Here is a 23,034-nt window from a genome sequence, read left to right on the forward strand (position 1 = left end):
GCCAGATTGATCTTTTTGGTTTTTAGGAGGAGTTTTGGGGAGATTCTAGAATAACATTGCCATTGTGATCCCACCACCCATGTAACTATTGAGTTTTGTTTTTGTAACCATTAGAGACTTAGAGTTGCAATAAATAAGATTATTTTTTCCACACAATAGTGAAAGTTTCTGCCTTCTGTTTCATGCTTTAATTTGTAAACTGTTTCTCTAATCCTGTTTCTCTTAAGTTTTTCAATATCATTAAAAGTAGCCACAGTCCTCACATATTTTTATGGCATTCATAGCGTTCCAGTTCAGAGTCTTGTCACTTAATACTAGCTAGCTATTTACTTTCTACCTCCAATCTCTGATGATCATTGTGATAATCACCGCCAGCAGCAATTTTTGAATCAGTGAGGTTTTTTTTTTTTTCATTTAAAAGCAAATGAAAGCAACCCAGTTGTAAGCAAGACTTTGTTTATTAAAATGATAGTGAGAAAGACACTTAATCTCTTAGAAGACTAGAAAATCAGGCTTAGAAGCCATGTAGCCAGGAGATATGCCCAAAATCATTCAGACTTGTTCAATGAGGGTCTTTCTGCCAATGCACCTGGGGAGAGTTATAGCTTGCCCTGCTAATATCACTCACATTGACACTAGAACCTGCTCCTAGAAACATTGTCACTGGTGCCTCTGAAAACTAATTGTATATGGAAGTACTGCTGCTATTCATTGCCTAAATGGATCTTCATGGTCTTCTGATTCATTTTGGGGTGGGCAATAGGATTGAGGAGCCTATGATATATGTTCATTTTCTAGCTGCAAAAGTAAAAAAATAAAAATAAAAATCTTATATTTTTAGCCTCTTTAGTGGGAGATGGTAACTCTCTTTTAAGTTAGGGATTATCTCAATAATATCAGTGTATTCATTTATTAAGCAGAGAAGAATGAAGAATGCCACTACAATTACAACACTAATTTGCCTCCCCATATTCTGATTCATTAAAAGAAATATGGACTCTATATGGTCATTATAAGTAGAGTGGCTTTGAAAGAAAACTATGTATGTATATATATGCGTATATAAATATGCATGTGCATATATGCATTTATTAATTAGATTTATGCTTAACGTTAAAAAATGTAATAAGATTATAAGTAAATAAATTTAAAATTGCTTTGGAATACAAAAAGATAATAACTCAAAGTGCTGTAAAAAATTTAAATGCATAAGATTTAACTGTAACCCAAAATGGAATTATTCATATTTTCATTTTGACATTTAGTTAGCATTACAAATAACGGAAATAAAATCCCAAAACATAAAATGTTATGCCTGTGAAATGTAAAGAATGTTAGCAGACAGGATAGTTATAAAATTTAATACTAACATGCTATAAATGCACTCATTTCTAAACCATAAAGTAGGTATTTTCACAGTCAATTTATTTCTAGAAATTTTCTTTCTAAATAGGATAACACTTTGTTTTAAAAGGCTCAATATTTTTTGCTAGTGAAATATAATTATATTTCAAAATATGTTGTCCTAAATTAATAAATTTGAACTCAAAATAAAATGGGGCGGCATTCGTTGTATTTGTGGTTGTGGTTGTTTAGTTAATATTTGGTTTCAGGAGCCCAATTTTTGCATAGTGTCTCTTTGCTGATGTTATGTTTATTGATGTACACTAAGATATAAAATGAGGCATAGTTTACTCCTTTTACTATAGTCTTTTTTTATTTAAATTCAATTATCCAACATTTAGTACATCATTAGTTCCAGATGTAGAGTTCAGTTAGTCATCAGTTGCATATAATAAACACCCAGTGCTCTTCACATTACATGTCCTTCTTAATGCCCACCACCCAGTTATCCCATGCCCCCCACCCATCTCTCCTCAAGCAACCCTCAGTTTGTTTCCTATAGTTGAGAGTCTCCCATGGTTTTTCTCCATCTCTGATTTCTTCCCATTCAGTTTTCTCTCCCTTCCCCTATGATCCACTGCATTGTTTCCTATATTCCTCATATGAGTGAATCCATATGAAAATTATTTTTCTCTGATTGACTTATTTTACTCAGCATAATACCCTCCAGTTCCATACACATCGGTGTAAATAATAAGATTTCATCCTTTTTGATGGCTGAAAAATATTCCATTGTAGATATATACTTCATCTTCTTTATCCATTCCTCTGTCAATGGACATCAGGGCTCTTTCCACAGTTGGGCTATTGTGGACATTGCTGCTATAAACACTGGGATATGTGCCCCTTTCAATCAGTACATTTGTATATTTGGTGTAAATATCTAGTAGTGCAATTGCTGAGTCATAGGGTAGCTCTATTTTCAACTTTTTGAGGAACCTCCATGCTGTTTTCCAGAGTGGCTGCACCAGCTTGCATTCCCACCAACAGTGTAAGAGGGTTCCCCTTTCTCTGCATCCTTGCCAACATTTGTTATTTCCTGATTTGTTAATTTTAACCATTTTGACTGGTGTGGGGTGGTATCTCATTGCGGTTTGACTTGTATTTCCCTGATGCCAAGTGATGAACATTTTTTCATGTGTCTGTTGGCCATTTGTATGTCTTCTTTGGAGAAATATCTGTTCATGTCTTCTGGCCATTTATTGATTGGATTATTTGTTTTTTGGGTGTTGAGTTTGATAAGTTCTTTATAGACCTTTGATAATAGCCCTTTTCTGATATGTCATTTGCAAATATCCTGTCCCATTCTGTAGGTTGCCTTTTAGTTTTGTTGACTATTTCCTTTGCTGTGCAAAAGCTTTTTATCTTAATGAAGTCCCAGTAGTTCATTTTTGTTTTTGTTTTTCTTGTCTTTAGAATCATGTCTAGCAAGAAGTTGTTGCGGCTGAAGTCACAGAGGTTGTTGCCTGTGTTCTCCTCTAGAATTTTGATGGATTCCAGTCTCATATTTAGGTCTTTCATCCATTATGAATTTATCCTTGTGTATGGTGTAAGAAATGGTCCAGTTTCAGGGTGCCTGGGTGTCTCAGTTGGTTAAGCGTCTGGCTTCAGCTCAGTTCAAGATCCCGGAGTCCTGGGATCGAGTCCTGCATCGGGATCCTTGCTCAGCAGAGAGCCTGCTTCTCTCTCTGCCTGCCACGCCCCCTGCTTGTGTTCTCTCTGACAAAATCTTGAAATGAAAGAAAGAGAGAAAGAAAGAGGAAAGAAAGAAAGAAAGAAAGAAAGAAAGAAAGAAAGAAAGAAAGAAAGAAAGAAAGAGAGAGAGAAAGAAAGAAAAAGAAAGAAAGAAAATGGTCCAGTTTCATTCTTCTGCATGTGGCTGTCCAATTCTTCCAACACCATTTGTTGAAGAGATTGTCTTTTTTCCATTGGATATTCTTTACTGCTCTGTCAAAGATTAGTTGATCATAGACTTGAGGGTCCATTTTTAGGTTCTCTATTCTGTTCCATTGATCTACGTATCAGTTTTTGTGCCAGTACCATACTGTCTTGATGATTACAGCTTTGTAATAGAGCTTGAAGTCCAGAATTGTGATGCCACCAGCTTTGGTTTTCTTTTTCAATATTCCTCTGGCTATTCGGGGTCTCTTCTGGTTCCATACAAATTTTAGGATTATTTGTTCCAGCTCTATGAAAAATGTCATTGGTATTTTGATAGGTATTGCATTGAATGTGTAGATTGCTCTGGGTAGCATTGACATTTTAACAATATTGGTTCTTCTAATCCATGAGCATGGAATGTTTTTCCATTTCTTTGTGTCTTCCTTAATTTCTTTCACAAGTGTTCTGTAGTTTTTCAAGTACAGATCCTTTACCTCTTTGGTTAGGTACATTCTTAGGTATATTATGGTTTTTGGTGCAATTGTAAATGGGATCAATCCTTTAATTTCTTTTTCTTCTGTCTCATTATTAGTGCATAGAAATGCAACTGATTTCTGTGCATTGATTTTGTATTCTGCTGCATTGCTGAATTCCTGTGAGAGTTCTAGCAATTTTGGGGTGGAGTCTTTTGGATTTTCCACATAAAGTACCATGTCATCTGCGAAGAGTGAGAGTTTGACTTCTTTGCCAATTTGAAAGCCTTTTATTTCTTTTTGTTGTCTGATTGCTGAGGGTTGGACTTCTAGTACTATGTTGAACAACAGTGGTGAGAGTGGACATCCCTGTCATGTTCCTGACCTTAGAGGAAAAGCTCTCATTAATGGGTCATCCTCACTCTCCTACTGACTCAGGAGAAGATGGAGAAAGGGGTTCACCAGGAGGTTTCACTTATGACACTAGTGTCATAAACTGATTACTAATAAATATTGTTTCCTTCATTCATTTCTTTCACTTTTTCTTTTTTTAAAGATTTTATTTATTTATTTGTGAGAGAAAGAGCAAGCATGAACTGGGTGGGGGGCAGAGGGAGAGGGAGAAGCAGACCGCCCACTGAGCAGGGCGCCCTATGTAGGGCTTGATCCCAGGACCTCGAGATCATGACCTGAGCTGAAGGCAGATGCTTAACCAACCGAGCCACCCAGGCACCCCTTTCACTTTGTTTCTATAGTAGGAAAGATTATGAAACAAATTGTCCTCTGACCAGAACCAGGCAATGGGGAATGAAATGGGTCAATGGCTTAAGAAAACTGATCAAAACCTGATTGCTTTTATTATACACAAAGAAATAGTTTATTCTCAGTAAACGACACGAGACTAAATGACAATTTAGAGTTTATCAGATCTGGTTAGGCACGTGTGTGTGGGGGGAGTGGGTGTGTGCACACATGTGCAATGTATTTCCAACACTAGAAAGGGGACCCTTGTCTTCAGAAAGATTACCTTTAGTAATGTCAGAGTACCACATACATTTTACACTAGGTTTAAATGTTTGCTGTTTGTTTGTGAATTACATGCCGAATTTCAAATTGCATTATTAGATAATGGTATTTTTAATCCACATTTTGTCTCCCAGCCATAAATTGTGTATTTACACAATTTGGGAAGATAGCTCACAATAAATCTCAAAGTATTCAATATGGAGAAAATTTATCTATAGTGTGTTATACTTTATTGTGCTTTGCAATACATTTTTGACATTGAAGTGGAAACATAACTTGTTCCACTAATTAAAGTTATTCAGCCTTATAATAAAATGCATTTATTAATTATTATTTTATATGCATATGATCCTGGTTGTGGATGCATGTACTTAAATCCAAATACATATAAATTTATGAATGAATTATATTTTATGACTTCACAAATCATTAGCCTTTAAACACAATTTATATAAAATGATTTTTACAAGCACTTCTTTAAATTCAAAAAGGTATTAGTAACTAAATATCAACTTATTTTACTTACTAGAATCTAAGAAACTTTCTCACTGTGGGATGCATGCAATCAATACTGATGCCAAACAACATTTCACTTGTCTTACTAAAATGTTTCACATTTTGTGAATTTTACAGTCATCCCTAAGACATAAAACCAATGGGGCATATCAGCTTGGATATTTTAATATCCACCATGAAGGTAGATATCTGGTATAATCCTAAGTATACAGATGTAGACATAGAAATATGCATTAAAAATCACCAGGTCAGGGAACAATCTCTTCTCACTCTCTTAATAGCTATGGGAAAATCTTGGTTGCAGGCAAGTGTAAAAAGTAATATTTCATTGTTATGATATAATCAGATGACTATTGAATGATGATAACATATAGTCATACATAATATTTCTTATGTGTAGGAAAATTCAGAGGCATCTTTTTTTTCAATAGCATTTTACCTATTAGTGTTACTACTGATAGGACTGACTTGCTACTTGACAGCATGTAAACTGTTTGAAGGATATCTGAAATCCTCTTTGGTATCCCAATTTTATTTCCCAATATAGGTTAGCATGTTATACTTGATCTTTTATCAGATGACAGAATGATAAAGTGAAAATAAACACCTGAGTTATTCTTAGATCTCTATATCAAATGAAGCTCTACAAAAAAGTAAAATAGAAGGTAGCTATGAGTTTTCATTTTTACTCCATATTGTTTTCTGGGCAATGCCACATACAGCTAAAAGATTGACAGAAAATCATGCTGGCCTGATCTACGTTCCTTGGACACCAGAGACACCTACCATTTTATCAAATTAAGGCTTCAGGCATTGAATTCATCCTAATAGGAACTAAAGAATTAACAAGAGCAGATCTAACCTGAGGGCTGACTTCATGGGCATGTGATATGAGGAGTCACCTGGGGCCACTTGTTTAGAAGGGCCCAGACTTAGTGCGCTGTTGTTGCCATCTTGAAATTCATGATAGTTATTCAACAAAAGGTCACCATTTTTATATTACACTTCCCTTGAAGATTATGTAGCTTGTCCTGTCCAAACTGTGTAGAAAATCAGCAGCTTTTACAGAGTTCCATTGTTTGGTAAATTGTTCTAAGGGCTAATTGATGAAAGTGTCAGTTGTTCTTTTCTTATTTTTCATTTTCCCCTTGAGCTTTTTTTTATCCAAAGATTTTGAGCCTCTCCTTTAGGCTGGAACATAGAAAGGAAATATGTCTTACTTATCTTTATAAACTCAATGCCTAGCACACACATAGAAAGTGTTCATTAGATGTTTGCTTAAGTGAATTTAATTGACTTGCTGTAATGTTAGAGGGCATTTATTAGAAATGATAATTGTTCTTTTATAGATTTACTTTTGCCACATTGAATTATAGTGGTGAAGTTTGTATGAAATATGCATATTTAATGAATAGATAGCAATTCCAATACTAACATTTAAAAAAATGTATAAAATAAAAAATATTTCTGCTTTTGAAAATAATTAAACTAAATAGAGGCAAAAGAATGGGAAAAATAAAATTTAAAATTTAAAAATGAATCTCCACTTCTGCCATGTGGAGACTAAGAATATATATATACATATTTACAAAATAATTTTGTAGAATTTAGAATTTGAAGAAATTATCCCACTCAAAATTATTGGATTGTTTCCTGTGAGTTTAAATAAACAAAGCAAATAGTCATATTCCTTCAATAGTCCCATTACAACTACCTACTTTCCTATATTCTTTGAATCCCAAGTTTTTATGAGCTTCCTTCAACACATTCCTTCATAAACAAGTATCTTAATACATCAAAAATAAACAAATTTTGAAGCAAGTTAATATTTGATTTTGCTTGTTCCTTAAGCTTTTTATATATTTCAGAAAAGTTAGTCAACTCATTTGAAGATGGCTTTATCTAACCAATGGGAAATTTTCTTCAAATGGGCTGATCAATAGTATTTTTCTTTTGTTTTTCAGTTTCATTGAGGTCTAATTGACACATACAGTTCTCAGATATTTAAAGTATACATTGTGACAATCAGATAAAAGAATACATTGTAAAAAGATTCCCCCTTCAAGGTAATTAACTAACACATCCATCACCTCACATATTTATCAGGTTTGTTTTGTTTTTGTTTTTGATTTGTGATTTTTGTGGGGTTTGGGGGGGTTTTGGTGAAAACTCTCAGCAAATTTCAATTATACAATACAGTGTTATCAACTATAGTCACTATGGATACATTAGGTCCTAAGGTCTTATTCATTTTATAGCTGAAATTTTGTACCTTTTTTTAAAATTTTTTATTGTTATGTTAATCACCATACATTACATCATTAGTTTTTGATGTAGTGTTCCATGATTCATTGTTTGTTCATAAGACCCAGTGCTCCATGCAGAATGTGTGAAATTTTGTACCTTTTTACCAAACTCTCCCTATTTTACCTACTCTTAGTCCGTGACAACCACTTTTTCTACTGTTTCTATGAGTTTGACTTTCTCTTTTCAATTACACCTATATGGGATACCATGTAGTACTTGTCTTTCTCTTTCTAACTTATTTCACTTAGTGCGATGCCCTCAAGGCCCACCTATGTTGTCACAAATGGCAGGATTTCCTTCTTTCCCATGGCTGAATAAAGTCCCATTATAATATACACCACATTTTTTTATCCATTCATCCATAGATGGATACAGGTTGTTTCCAGATCTTGGCTATTGTGAAAAATGTTGCAATTATCAGGTGTAAAGATATCTCTTCAAGATCCTGATTCATTTCCTTTGGATATTACTCAGAAGTGGGATTGCTGGATGACATGATAGTCCTATTTTTAATTTTTTGAGGAGCCTTCACACAGTTTCCATAGTGGCTGCACCAATTTACATTCTCACCAAGAGTGCACAGGGTTCCCTTTTCTCCACAACCTCATCAACATTTGTTACCTCGTGCCTTTTGATAAGAGCAATTCTAACACATGTGAGGTGATATCTCATTGTGGCTTTGATTAGCATTTCTCTGATGATTAGTGATGCTGAGCATCTTTTCTTGTACCTGTTGGCCATTTGTTTGTCTTACAAAAATGTCTCTGCTCATTTTATAATCAGATTTTTTTTTTTTTTTTGGCTATTGAGTTGTGTGAGTTTTTCATACGTTTTGGATATTAACCCATCAAATAGATGATTTGCAAATATTTTCTCCTATTCCATAGTTTGCCTTTTCATTTTAATGGTTTCCTTTGTTGTGCAGAAGGTTCTGAATTTTATGTAGTCCTGCTTATTTGTTTTTTATATGTTATCTTTATTTTTTTATGTCAAATTCAAAAAATTATTGCCAAGACTGGTATCAAGGACCTTTTTCCCAGCGTTTTCCTCTAGGATTTTTATGATTTCAGGTCTTATGTATGGAGACATTTCTTTTCTGGCATGTGTATTTCAGTTAATTCAAAGTTTTAACACTGTATATGAATGGGATTTAGAAGAAATCTCATGATGAAATGGAAAATATCTTCATGTAGTTTCTTAAGGATCCCTTTTATAATCGTAATCTTATGTGACAGGACTTAAAAAAACCATGAGAAGGAGGAGAAAAGGAAAGAAGGAGGAAGGAAGGAAAGAAGGAAGGAAGGAAGGAAGGAAAGAAGGGAGGAAATGATCAAAATCTCCACTAATTGTTATATATAAGAGTCAGAATATCATTACAGTATTATTTATTATCTGCATGTTAATTATTAGTTTTCACTTCCTTTAAGTGAATTCTTCCAAAATTGGTCATTATTAGTTAAGATTATAAAATATGCTTCCTGAATATTCCTTCATGTGAACTGAGTTTTGGGGATTTTTCTCTTGAGACAAACTATATTCTTTAATTATGATTTGTTGAATTACAAAAAGGTTTCATTATGAACATTAATTTTAATGTGAAATACACACATAATTTTATGATTTGTGTACTTTTATAAAAATATTCATCTCTAAGGCTTTTCACAGATCATTTGCTGAAATCAGAAGGAAGATTAAACAGATCCTGGGCATAACCATGTTTGTCTGAAGCGTCATCTGGAACCATTCTAGTTATGAAAATAATGGACAAATCATCTGTTTATGTCTTCTTTCATCCCTGATGTCTTCTTTCATCCCTGAGTTACAAGATATTTTCTGGATTCTGCATTTCTAGACAGCAATTTGGTTCTTGAAAAAAACATCAAAATCGCTACTGACAGGAAGTAGACCTCCATGCATCCATGAAGAAAGAAAGGTAATAGGAAAGGGAGATTATTATAGATTCAGTTAATACATACTGCACACACAACCATCATAAAAAATAAATGCAGATGAACTTGGAGTAACACAGGCTATACACACGAATTCCTGCCTTCAGAGAACATTCCGTTGCCAGAAGTCTTATCCTAAGAAATTTACATAGAATTTAGATTCTCAAATATATTTCTGACTATAATTCATCAGAGAAATATTAGGGAAACTTAATCTCCTTATCAAAATCCCCTAAAACTCCTAAAACCAAATAGATCTTCATTCCCCTTAATTACAAAAAAATGGAAGTTTCTAATGTGTTATTACTGAACCTCAGTGCAGGTGACCTCATTTATTCTGTATAAATCACAAAAATATGCTAGAACAAAAAGAAATATTTGTGTGTGTATATACATATACAAACACATGTATAAGCACAAACTTCTGTGTGTGTAGATGGAGATAGAAGTAGATAGATATAATTTTGTCATTTCAGACTTAAATATACTCACCTTATCTCAATTTTAGCTCAATTACTTCCTCTACAATGTTAAAAAAGAACTCGTTCATTATGTATTTTTTATAGCAACTGGAGTATTTTGTATTTTTACACTAGAGGTCAAAGCTTTGATTAGAGATACAAATATATCTTCATTCATACCCTACATCTTTTCATTTCACTTCAGTTTTGACTTTGGTTTTTAATAGCAAGTCCTTGGTGGTTTTATTTTCTTAAGCTACTCAAAAAGAAATAGAGATGAATGCATCATTAAAACATCAGTAAAATAATATCAGACAAAAAAATTCAATGTATTATCAAGGAAAAAATAGTAAGGCAATACATACATTCCAACACTTTCATCCAAGAGACTGGGAGAATTTTCAAGATACTTACCACAGGAAAATGTAATAATGCTTAGAGTATCGATGGCAGTAATTGCAGCAAAGGAAGGTATCTAAATTCTACATATGGCTTGGTAACATATGTTGTCCAAAAGTCTGTTTACAATCAGTAGCAAAGCATTTTTATCAATAGCAGATAACATTGTTTACGAAAAACCTTTACTTAGAAACAGGCATTTGTTTCAGAATAAGTGAGTATATTTCTCATAACATTAAAATTAACCAATTAAAACATGATTCATAATATGGAATCAGTTGCTACCATGTATATTCATGAAGGAATCATACCTATTGAATAGACTATGTTATTAATGTTTGTGAAGATAATCAATTAATAACCAGAACTGCCCTCTGAATATTGATCCATTTTTTATGCCTTTGATTAAAAAGTTCCCTGAAAGAATAACATTCAATTCTAAATTCTGAATATTGAATAAAGCTGCAATTTGAAACATTAAAAAATATGGAAAACTTTACTTCTTGATTGAAAAGGTTAAGATATATTTTAGTCATCTGTCACAGTCAGCCTTCTGCCCTCCGCTTTGTGAAAGATTAGACATTTACAACACCTTTATGTTCCCTTTATTCATTCATATTATAGTGATGGAATGAGGAAGGACACATAAGACAGGGAGAAAATGCAAAAACTTTATCCAAAATGCAGGTGATGAGGGGTGCCTGGGTGGCTCAGTCTAAGTTAAGTGTCTGCTTTCTGCTCAGGTCATGATCCCAGGGTCCTGGGATCGAGCCCCGCATCGGGCTCCCTGCTCCGCGGGAAGCCTGCTTCTCCTTCTCCCACTCCCTCTGCTTGTATTACCCCTCTCGCTGTGTCTATCTCTGTCAAATAAATAAATAATATCTTTAAAAAAGTAAGTGATGAATCACTAAATTCTACTCCTGAAACCAATATAACCCTATATGTTAACTAACTAGAATTTAAGAAAAACTTGAAACAAACAAACAACAAATGCATAATCCACCCATTGTTCTACATACACATATGTAAATTTCCAGCTAGTGTTCTAAGGTATGGAGTAGTGTGAAGTTAACAGAGTAGACTCAAGCCACACAGAATTCAAAACAGATTAGAAGGAGCATTTCCCAATGTTTATGCTGCAGTTGTATTCTCATATTGGGTGGTATGGTTTACCTAAAATAAGGCATAGAAACACACAACCACTCTTACTATCACAAAGGACTCACTGAAAAACCCACTGGACAAATTCTAGGTCAAAAATAAAAGATTCAGTTAAAAAAGAAAAGAAGAAAATATTATTTGCAATATCCTGTATCCCCAGTACTACATTTGCAACTATGGAAACCCTAAAAAACTTAAAAATAAAATAATCATTCTTACATTCAAAAAGCTTAAAATCTAAATATCAAATAAATGTAATGAACTTAAATAAATTAGGGGATTAACTAATTCAGAAAATAATTTCTGAGAAGTGAATTATTATTAATATTGAATTTGGCATCAGTTGCTGTTATTCATGATAATTATCTTTCTTAATGACAGGATTTCAAATACTTCCAAGCAAACATGACACGGACAAAACCTGTGAGGTTTGTGAGGGTCTGCTTTTCTTTATACATTTAAGTATACTTGTGCCGTAGTATTAATTAGTAATGAGAAATAATCCTAAAAAATTAATAATGAGACAGATAAAGTTGTTTTCAGTAAGCACCTAATAAAATTAATACTAACGCTAATTTATTCACAAATTTCATTTCACTGCTTACCATGATCTTATACTGAACTTGGCACTGGAAAGATAATAATGAACAAGACAGGTGTAGCTCTTGTTTTATAAGGCACACAGACCAGTATCTTTTAAAGGACAATGTTTATTAAAAGGCAGTGAGTAGGTGAACTTATATATTTGTTGAAACTAATCATTTTTGTTTGAGGGCTTAACTATGAGTTACCATAAAGATGTATCTAAGAGCTTGGAAATAAAGAGATTAAAACTGTCTTCCAAGCTAAAAGTTAACTCAATATATTCTGGATTAGAAAAAAGATCAACAAAGTCATCTTAAAAATAATGGCTCCCAGACTTTCATGACAAACTGTAACTTAGTTGAATATATTAACATATTGAGGAAAGGAGTCATTCAAAAGGTGGTTATCAGTCTTAGAAGCAGGGAAAAGAAAGAATCTTGGAAAAACTTTGGCAGACCTCATCCAAACACTCTTCTGAAGCAGAAGAGAGTATGTTCTAAAACAATGCATGCTTTCTCAAAACCAGAATTAAGATATAATAGTATTAAAAGCCTGTAACTTAATAATGAGCACACTGGGCAAATTTCCAGATGTTATTTGCTTTCTAATGGGATCTACTTTCAAGGAAAGATGTGAGTCACTTTGATGAAAGTATTATAGTCAGTGTGATGGCTTGAATTCTTGTAAAATGAGACACCGGCATTCTGATGTTATACATCAGTCTCTGTGACTTTAGTGAATGTGAGTCTAACTCTGAAAGGAACCCATGCTCAGTATGCTGAAGAAATGAGGACTCAAAATCTGAAAAGCTGAGCTAGATCATGACAAATTCATTAAGGTTATAAACGCACTCCATCAAAACACATTACTTGGCTTTCCCAGGCCACAATCAAATTTAATGGTGAATTGTTGGCCGTGCATGACATTACTACCCTGAAATTCTACATTTTCTAGTGTTTTAGGTTTCTGCATGAAAAATAGAACCACAACTGTAAATATTGCATGACCTTTTGAGATGTATACACCTAACTTAAACTCCATGGGGTGTATTACACAAATCCTATCTGAGGTTGTGGGCATTGATAGTCTGACAGTCACATTAGTGGGCTAGGTAATATTTTATAAATTGCAGCATATTGGCAGAAATGAACACGGGCAGAGGACTATGGAAAGATGACTTCAGAAAAGGGATTCTGAAGAAATATGTTTTCATGGCACATAGTATATCTTAGGACCTAGTGAGCAGAATGATTCTAGTAAACCATCCCATACAATTGTGTTTAATAACAAGTATTTGAGTCGGGAGGCCTTTTTCATCCCAAGTGAAGCCTTCTGAAAAGCTTACCTCTTATCAAGCTCTTTCTCATTTACTTCTAAATTGTCTGATATGAAATTTACTCTGGCTATGATTCTCAAAATTAGGTGGCAGAGAGGAAAGAATGTTTCTTAAGATTATATATCTATCTATCTATCTCAATAATAATAATAATAATAAGCCTTCAGGGGCTGTCCTTGTTTTCAGCACTTCTTTCAAGCATCTGTTTTTTTATCATTTAATTTTTTTCCAAATGATTTTTTGAAAGAAAGGTAAATACCTTTCTCTCTCTCTTTTAATCTTCCTGATGACATTCCATCGGTCAAATTATCATGGCAAGAGTTTGTCCTCACCATCTTTAATTGAAAATTCTAGGAGGAAGCTGTTGTCAGTGTTCATCTTATTGCTGTTTTAGTCACGACTGCACTGACCGAATGCTAACTGAACCAGCAATATCAAGCAACTCTGTCCACAGATTATCTCCTTCATGGAGTCAAGGGTTGGGGAGAGGGCAGAGTAAAGAACAGAAGGCTCTAATAAGTACAGATCCACTGGCCTTCTCCCAGTGATTACAAGGAGGATTTTTAAGGGCAGAAGGTTTTTGTTATCTTCTTGGCCCACAGTAGTAGAAGTGGTATTACTAGTAGTACTAACAAATTGTATATTAATTGAGCGCAAAGAGTATTTTCCCTTGCATTTTTATCAATGAATAAAACCAGACCATAAAATTTAGTTAAATTGGTAGAATATGTTGGAAGTTGAGGGTAATGAAAAAAAAAGTGTCTCTATGTTTTTATGTACCCTTTCTAGCCCTTCACTATTAATCACTGAAGTCTTTTAATGTGCATCCTTAATGGGCATGAAGAACATCAGTTTCAAAAAGGCTAAGAAATGAGTAAGCCCCTGGGGCAGAGCCACCACCGTAGCCAAGTGATGAGACATTCCTAAAAGAGAATAAGGTCTGGACCGTGTGTAGAAACTGAGGCTGTTCTGGCTCCCTCACCACCTGAGATGCTTGCTAGTATCTCCAGCCTTGTCAGTCAGCCTGTCAAAAAATTTTTTTAAAGATTTTATTTATTCATTTGAAAGAGAGAGAGAAACAGCATGAGAGGGGAGAAGGTCAGAGGGAGAGGCAGGTTCCCCGCTGAGCCGGGAGCCCGATGCGTGTGACTCGATCCCAGGACTCCGGGATCATGACCTGAGCCGAAGGCAGTCGCTTAACCAACTGAGTCACCCAGGTGCTCCAGCCTGTCAAAATTAAAATAAACCCACGGCAGCTTACCTTTTATTCAGATCAGTTAGCTACTGGGTAGGACAATGAAAATTAATTAGGAAACACTGCAAAAGATAATGCACAATGTTATCATTGAGAACTGCAAAGTCTTACAGTGTTGGACCAATAAAGCAGAACCTGTTTCCACATGTTTGGGATAGCCTGTGTTTGTGCTTTGAAGTTATTTGTCAGAGGAATTAAATCAAAGTCACTGATTTAGTCCTGGTGATCTCTGATTTCCTGTGAATAGTTGTGAGTGTGTCTTCTACACTGTCCCCAGGAACTCACATAAGACATTAGGTTTGTTTTTATTTTTTTGTAGGTTTTCTTCTTTTTTCTCTTTTCTTTCCTTTTTTTTTTTTTTTTTGGTGTTTTTTCGATAGTAATTTCTTAAAAACAAAAACAAATTTAAAATCCCTATTTTCTGGTAAATGTTTACTGACAGTAAAAATAGAGGAACTGAGGTTAAAGTCACTAAAACTGAGACCCTTTCAAGTTATTTTTTTATAAAAAAAAATAAGAATGTTTCTCCATAGCCATTTTTAAAACACATCATACCATAGACCTTTCTTCATGTATCCCTCACTATTACAATGAAGACTGCAAAGATATATTTAGTTAGTAATTATTCATTTTCAATACCTGAAAATTATCTCTGGAAATCGCAATTAGATCTAAAACTCTCACCTAATTCTGTTTGAACACAGCTCGGTTTAACAGATTCTATTAAGTTTCCAGGATAATTATGGTTCCTAAAATATAACTACACACAGTAAAAGCTGCTATACGAGCAGCAGATCTAAGCCGAATCCCCGCAACAGTGTTTTAAAGAGCTTCCAGTGTTATTTTCCATAATAAGGCCCACTAGTTGGCAGAACCCCTGGAAGCTATGCAAACAGCAACACATCTGTTCTCTAAGAGGCAAAATGCTGTGTCTCAGCTGAGATGTTTATTCCCTTTTACCAGCAACATTGTGAAAGGGCAAAGCCTGGAGCTGGCTAGAAGAAATTTTCCTTTATAGGCTTGCATATATTTATAGGAAAAGAGAAATCTGGTTATGGCAAAGACTGTGAACACTTGTATTTGATTCATGATACTTAGAGAGTAGCCTCTCTTTCAGGTTGGCAAAATCAAAGTGTATTCAACGTTTTGTGTGTGTGAAGTCATAAGACTGAAGACAAGCTGAAGTCCACAGCAGGAAAGGAAAATTTTGAAGTTCATTAATCAGCTTGTTTAAACTATTATTTCCAGAACTAATTATTTGTTTAAATAAGATCAGCCTTGAGTTTTAGTGCTTGAGAGTAAATAGTTTTATTTTATCTTGTTTTAACCAAGGAACAAAGTTTAGCCAATATTTTCATGTAATTATACCTCTTCTGAGACACGACTTAATCTGAAGGAACAAATAATTAGCCTTTACAATAAAAATGGGTGCTCCTGTAGAAATCCTATCATTTCTACTTCACAAATATGACCTCCATACTAGAAACTTTCAAAGTTGTATTTACAACCTTACTATACCCTTGAGCTTTGATACTCCATGGCCTGCTCCTTCCCGAATATTGAGATATTTTCCCAGCTATTCAAAAGACAACAGGTTCAAATCCAAATTTTTTTTTTCTATCCCCCAATAACTCCTTTCTTCCTCCGGCCTGCATTGCTTTTTTTTTTTTTTTTTTTTTTGGTGTTTTCAAAAGTACATATTATTTTAACAAGACTGTCACTCTCAGGCATCCAGGCGAAAACACAGCGCTCTCCCACATCACCACATCCAGTCAATCCTATTCCCATTACTACCTGCCGATTTTGAAGCTTAGTTTCTTATCTTCTGCATATGAAGAGGAGTCTTCTATATTGCTTTTCCCCACCAGCATCTGCCTTTCCGATCTGTTATGGACAATACCGTTAGATTTCTGATTCCCTACTCAAGGACACTACTATATTACCATTCGAAGCACAGAGACTTTAACTTGGTCATGAGGGCTCAACCCCTACAAACAATCAGCATGAACGGTTGAACAACCATGAATGTGGAGCGATTCATTCCATCACCTGGTAGTCATCAGGGATTCTGCTGTGCACTAGAACATAATGTAAGCTGAACCAAAGTGGCCTTTCTCCTTATTGAGCCTGTTGCCTACTGGGGAGCTAATCTTGTGTGAGTGTTCTTGTTCCATTCATTCCTGGCTGGGCGACTGAACAAAGGATTTAACCTCTCCAATTTGTTTTGTGTATTAAATGGTGATTAAGGAGGGGAGAGTACTTAACCTTATTGAATTGATGTAAGAATTAAATGTTCCTTGTTCGGGCATTTATTCTGAGGTTATTCAATGAAGGTAAGTACTTCTTTCCAGTCTCTCCAATTGGCTACATACCAGATTTAGCAACTTTTTCTGCTCTGAAGACTCATGCCAATTGTTGTCTCCAGACTTCCCCTAATGCTGCTAGTCTCATTTTCTATGATTTCTAAATCTCTATTTATCGTGTGCCTTCCCTTATTATTTTAATTAACTTTATCATAGTCATTATTATGATTACCATATTTATTACCTCTCCTTTCACCATCATTGCTATTGTCATTTTTAAAAGTCTTACTGTGACCTAGGCCTTACTTTTATTTAATCATCATTAAAGAAAATATAATATTATTCCCACTTTACAGATGAGAAAACTAAAGTTTGTTGTTAAAATGGGAAGGTGTTAAGTAGCCTACTAGCTCATACGACATCACTCAGCTAGTAAGTCATGAAATTAGTATTCAAATCTACATCTGCTTGACTCCAAAACTCACACTCTTAGCCTCTGTATTATGGGACTTATCACGGGTTCCTATGCTGTGGTGAGCCTGTCTTGGGCAGTCTATTAGAAGACGCATTTATTAAGGTACTACATTTCTTAATACCTTTATTAAAAGCATAAAATATGTTTTTATGTAACCCTTCTGTATCATCCTCTTACCCAGGACCTGGCCTATGGTAAATGTTGAATAATATTTACTGAGTGAATTAATGTACGGCTGAAGGAAAGATGTTACATTTGTGGAATAGAAAAAGCAGGGGGAATGTGAAGGGAAAAGGGATTTATCAGGTTTTCTGTGTGCGTCATCCTCTCTAACAGCATAGGCAAAAGTGAAATGGAGGGAAAAAAGAAGCACAGACCATGATGAAGATGATTAAAGAGAGTACAGAGCAGCTGTCAAAGCAAATATCAAGCAACATTAATAACTTTGTAGCTCACCATGAGGTTGTCTCAAATATTTCCAAGAAAACAGGATCCTTGCTGTTGCACAGAGTAAGTGAGACTAATAATCAAGTACAGATTCAAAGAATATTTTTCGTTGGATACCTTAAGCTGAAAAATTAAAAAAAAAAGACTCTTAAACTAATGGAAAAATACATGACTCAGAGGAAAATATTATTTCATTCTTGGTATTTTAATTCGATGCAGAGTTGATAAGAAACAAGATCTGCAACATTCACCACCTATTGTCTACGTTGTTTGAATAGTCAGATAACATCCCTGAACTTCTGACGCTTATCCAAAAATAACTGTTTTGGGAGACTTACCAGTGAAATGCTTCAGGACTCTCAATAATTGGTCTTTCAAGCATTTCAACCTGTCCAGTAGGTTTGAAAGATGACCTACATGGATAAAAGTGTAAATTTGAGATCAGATGTTACTAAACATGAAGTTATTTAAAATAGTTTATATTTTTTAAGTGGCAGTGACTCTACATATAAATTTCTTGTGCATTAATAACAACTTATCCACATGATTTCTTGACTATAGTGTAAGTCTGTTTATTTGCTCACTGACATAATTTTTCACTGAAATAAGCTTTTGTGGGTTTTGTGTTGTGACATCTATGTGTCCCCGGCTGCAGATAATGTGACCAACAGAGGAAGCAGTAGATTTGGTCTCTGGTCTCATTGAGCTAACATTTATAGTTTTTAGACATTTGGAATAAAAAGCAAACACTGTTAATTATACTCAGATTTGGTGATGTGAAACAATAAATATTATCAGTGTTCTTCTCAACTTCCACTGCCCTATTTGATTTTGGATAATAATAAAAAAAAAAAAAAGTAAGAGAATAGCAGGGAGAAAAAAGAGGAATAAAAAATGAGAAAGAACAAAAAAGGCCAAGCCAGCTGGGAGTAGCATGAAAAGTAGATGGTGTGAAGAGAGCGATGGTAGTGCTAGAGGGTGGCGCCTGTGGTTCTTCAATGGGAGTGTAGAATTGCACCATGGGCACTCTTAATCTTTGCTTGAAAAAGTCTTCTTTATCTGGTTATTCCTTACACTTCAAATCTGGACTTACATGTTGCCTTTTATGAATACTGGCCCTAACTAAACATTCTAAAGGGATCCACTTTCTACCACCCAAATCTACCACTACAGAATCAATGATTGGTCTCAATCTTTCCCGGGAAAAAATTTGTCTCATGAAGCTAACTACCTTCCTATTGTATTCATCTCTATATAATTTGGGCCTGGCACATAGTAGGTACTCCATAAATTTTTGTCACATAAATATATGTTTTTATATTTTTTTTCTCTTACACATTGTGGAGCATATACTTACGTAAGGACCTGGTCCTTACTTATTTAAAACAACTGTTTCCAACAGCACAAATGTCTTGGGACAGAATGACATATGCATACCATGGTAAGGAAGGGCTCTCAATTTTTTATCTACTCTCTCTATATAGCAGACTTCTGTATCAGTTGCACAACAGTCACACAAAGTAACTTGACCTTGAGTATACTATGTGGAATCCATTTTTTGAGTCACCTCATAGGCCTTTGCTTTTATAATACTTGAATTTACAAAGAAAAATATCATAAACTTATAGAAGTTAGATTAGCAGTATGCTCAAAGAGAAAGATCTAGAAAAGAATGATATTTCAGAATTCAACTCTGAATAAAATTAGTCTTGAAAACAGTAATCATCCAAACAAATGGTAGACCAAATTGTACTTTTTTAATTTCTGCAAGGACCAGTAGAAGAGACTGATGCTATGACTAAGAGAGTTTCTGAAATTGTCATATTTAGGTTCCAAACATTCTGTAGGAAAATAAATCTCTCAAGTCTTTTTGCCTGCTAGTTAGAACCAAAGACTTAAGGTAAGCTGGGCCTTGCTCTCACTTAGCTGATATTTAAGGATGTGTATCTAAACTAAAATGGTAAACTGGTACTTTCAACATAGGTGAAGACTTTTTACTTTTATCAGTGGCATTTCTTTTAAGTTAATAAAGAATGTGGGAGGAAAAAAATGTGGTAGGAAATGGTTAATAAAATGGTTATCCAATTATCTGACCTTATGTTTATAATAAAATGTTAAAAACACTAATCCCTGGATCCTTAATCATTCTAGAATCAGATTCCCACTAGAGACAGGTCTGTTATTTATTTCTTTTTTTTAAGAACTCTATAATTCTAGGGGCGCCTGGGTGGCTCAGTCGTTAAGCAGCTGCCTTCGACTTAGGTCATGATCCCAGGGTCCTGGGATTGAGCCCCACATCTGGCTTCCTGCTCCGCAGGAAGCCTGCTTCTCCCTCACCTACTCCCCCTGCTTGTGTTCTCTCTCTCATTGTGTGTCTCTCTGTCAAATAAATAAATAAAATCTTTAAAAAGATGAACTTATAATTCTAACGTTTGAAACTTATGGCCTCTAAAGCAAGAATGAAGTGAAATGCTAACTTGGTTGGAGAAAAAATAGAGATGAAGAAAGTGCCTGTTTACTAAAAATATAAATAAGGGAATGAAAACACATTAATTGCTCTTCACATTTTCTGGAGAATAGGAAGGATATTTTATGCTCTATTGGTTAGCTTTGGAATAAAGTTAAAGAAGTGTAGATCAGAAAGATCCATAATTTACATGTTTAGAATGCTTCATCCCTGAATGTAGTGCTAATACATTTATGGTATAGCTTAGCTAAAATTGATTAGTTGCAAGGAATAAATGGATTTGGAAACAGTATCTTATATCACAGAGCTTCAATGAGATCATCCTAAAAAGGGTGTTTATGCATAGACGAGAAAACCCAGAGATGTCATATCTTATTTTATGTCTCCATTAGAGAAAATTATGCCAGTTCAGAATGGTCTGAAATATCTCTCTTTAGTCCCAGAAAAAAATAAGAATTTAGGGAGTATCCAAACTGGTATTTGAAGACAAAAAGACAAAAAACAAAAAACACTTCCTTTTTACAACCTCTCTGTTATCAGTGAGAACTCTCTTACTGTTGTCATTAGTAATCATAAAGACTGATGTTCCCTTTTCCTTCTTATCTTTTCCTCTTGAAATAACAAAAGATGCAATATTAACTTTTGTGGATCATATTTGATTTACCTCTTCCCAGATACCAAGAATTTGGGGGATTTATTTTGTAAATCAATTAGAACTGCATGAGAATCCTATTCCTTCCGTTCATGTAGTGAGGGATGCCTAAAGCCACAGGATATGGGGATTATTAGATATGCTTTTGTAAGGAGGAAATAGTAAGACAAAAATGGCCTGCCTGAAGTTACAGTTTATAGATTGGAAAAAGGCACAGACAATTAAAAGATGGAGCTACTTAGGGCAAATTACTTGCAATCAAGCTGCAGCTAAATGAGCTTCTTGATGAGGAAGCCAAATTTATGTTGTTTCAAACCACGGAGAGACATTAAAGAAGTTGAAAGGTGAGCAAAATGTTAGTACAATTGGATCCAGATAGGTTGATAAGAGAAGTTATAAAGGCAATTTAAACAATGTCTTCTGGAACACGCATACGCAGGCATGTGTGTGCACGTGGGTGCGCACACCCCCTCCCCCCCAGAATCATACACGAAACACCTCAAAATGGAAGACTGTATGATTATATACACTTTCAGCCTTCGTTTATATTTTACGTAGATACCCCTTCCCATCATAAAAGCCCTGTGGCTTAAGAAGCTCAATCACAGAATATAATCATTTTCCCCCAAATCTGCAATTTACTAGAGACATTTTAATTGAAAATGATGTATTGTTTAAACCCCAAACAACCGTGTTTTCACTTTGTTTCTCCCTGCCCTAAATTATCCCTTGGCAGTTCTTTGAGTTGATTTTGAAAGAATATATTTGATAATGAATTCAGAACTTACACAAAGCACAAAAACCATGTGAAAGCTTCAAATGTGAAATATCGCATTTCTTTCTTTGTTGCTAGATATAAATTTTTGCATTCAGGGCTGCATGCATCATTTTCACTGAAAGCAGGCTATTGTCTACATATATCTGTCTGAATGGAATGACTTTAAGGATTTTGTAATGTTGAAAAGGCATCAGGCTAGGCTATACTTCATCCCATTTCTGTTGCATTGGAATGCTAGGCATAACAAGGTAGACAAAAGAAAGGTATAAGGCAGACCCTTATTGGCAGTCCCCAAGTACAAGTATATGTAGAAAGAGGTACTTTCCTGATGGCATTTTCCCTTATCTTGATTTCCTTCTTTTTTCATGCATTCAGTTTTGCATGAACAGAATCTGGAAAAAAAAAAATTAAAAGTTCTTGTCTGAAAGGCAAAAACAAAACAAAACACCTTCTTCTTCAAATGATCCCCTTTAGGAAGTGAAACCTCTCTAATATTTAAGAACTGAAAAGGATAATAAAGACAATGCCCATACTTTGAGCAATAAATACCAATGCAATTCTGCTGCTGACAGGGTTTTCTTAAGAGTTTTAGTGTAATACTGTCAGCCCTGCTCTCGCCAGGTCTGCCATTGAAAAACAGTGCCAGAAAATGTCCAGTGGCTCACAGGGGTAGCAAAGGGGTCCTTTCTCCATCTGACATTGTCCAGCGCCATCTCCCATTTAACAAAATGTGAAGAAGTTAAATAGAAAATATTCTAGACAGCACTGAGGAGAGGTTTGGCCCTGAAAATCTATTTGTATCTTTTTTGTTTCTTTCCAATGAATTGCACATTTTTAGTGGCATATTTTAAGCACTTTTGAAAGGTGTCTCATTACATTAAACCTTGGCCAAAGGAGCATTTGGCCATTGAAGTCATATCACCTGAAAGTGAAGGGATTTCCAAATTCTCCCTGAATCAGCCTTGGAAGATCTTAAAGGAAATAGGAGCATAAATATACAAGATAAAGTTCATTATTAACTGTATTGTTAAGTTAACTGAGTGACCAAAAATGGGCAAAAGAGTGACATTTTTATTAATGATATCCTTAATTGTGAGCCTAATGGGGTAGATCTGCTTTTAAGGAGTATCAAGGAGGACATGACCAAGTATCCCTCAAA

Source organism: Eumetopias jubatus, unplaced genomic scaffold (assembly GCF_037043125.1).
Source record: "Eumetopias jubatus isolate StellerSeaLion01/CBP00866 unplaced genomic scaffold, mEumJub1_p1.0 scaffold_1, whole genome shotgun sequence".
In the NCBI taxonomy this organism is placed as follows: domain Eukaryota; kingdom Metazoa; phylum Chordata; class Mammalia; order Carnivora; family Otariidae; genus Eumetopias; species Eumetopias jubatus.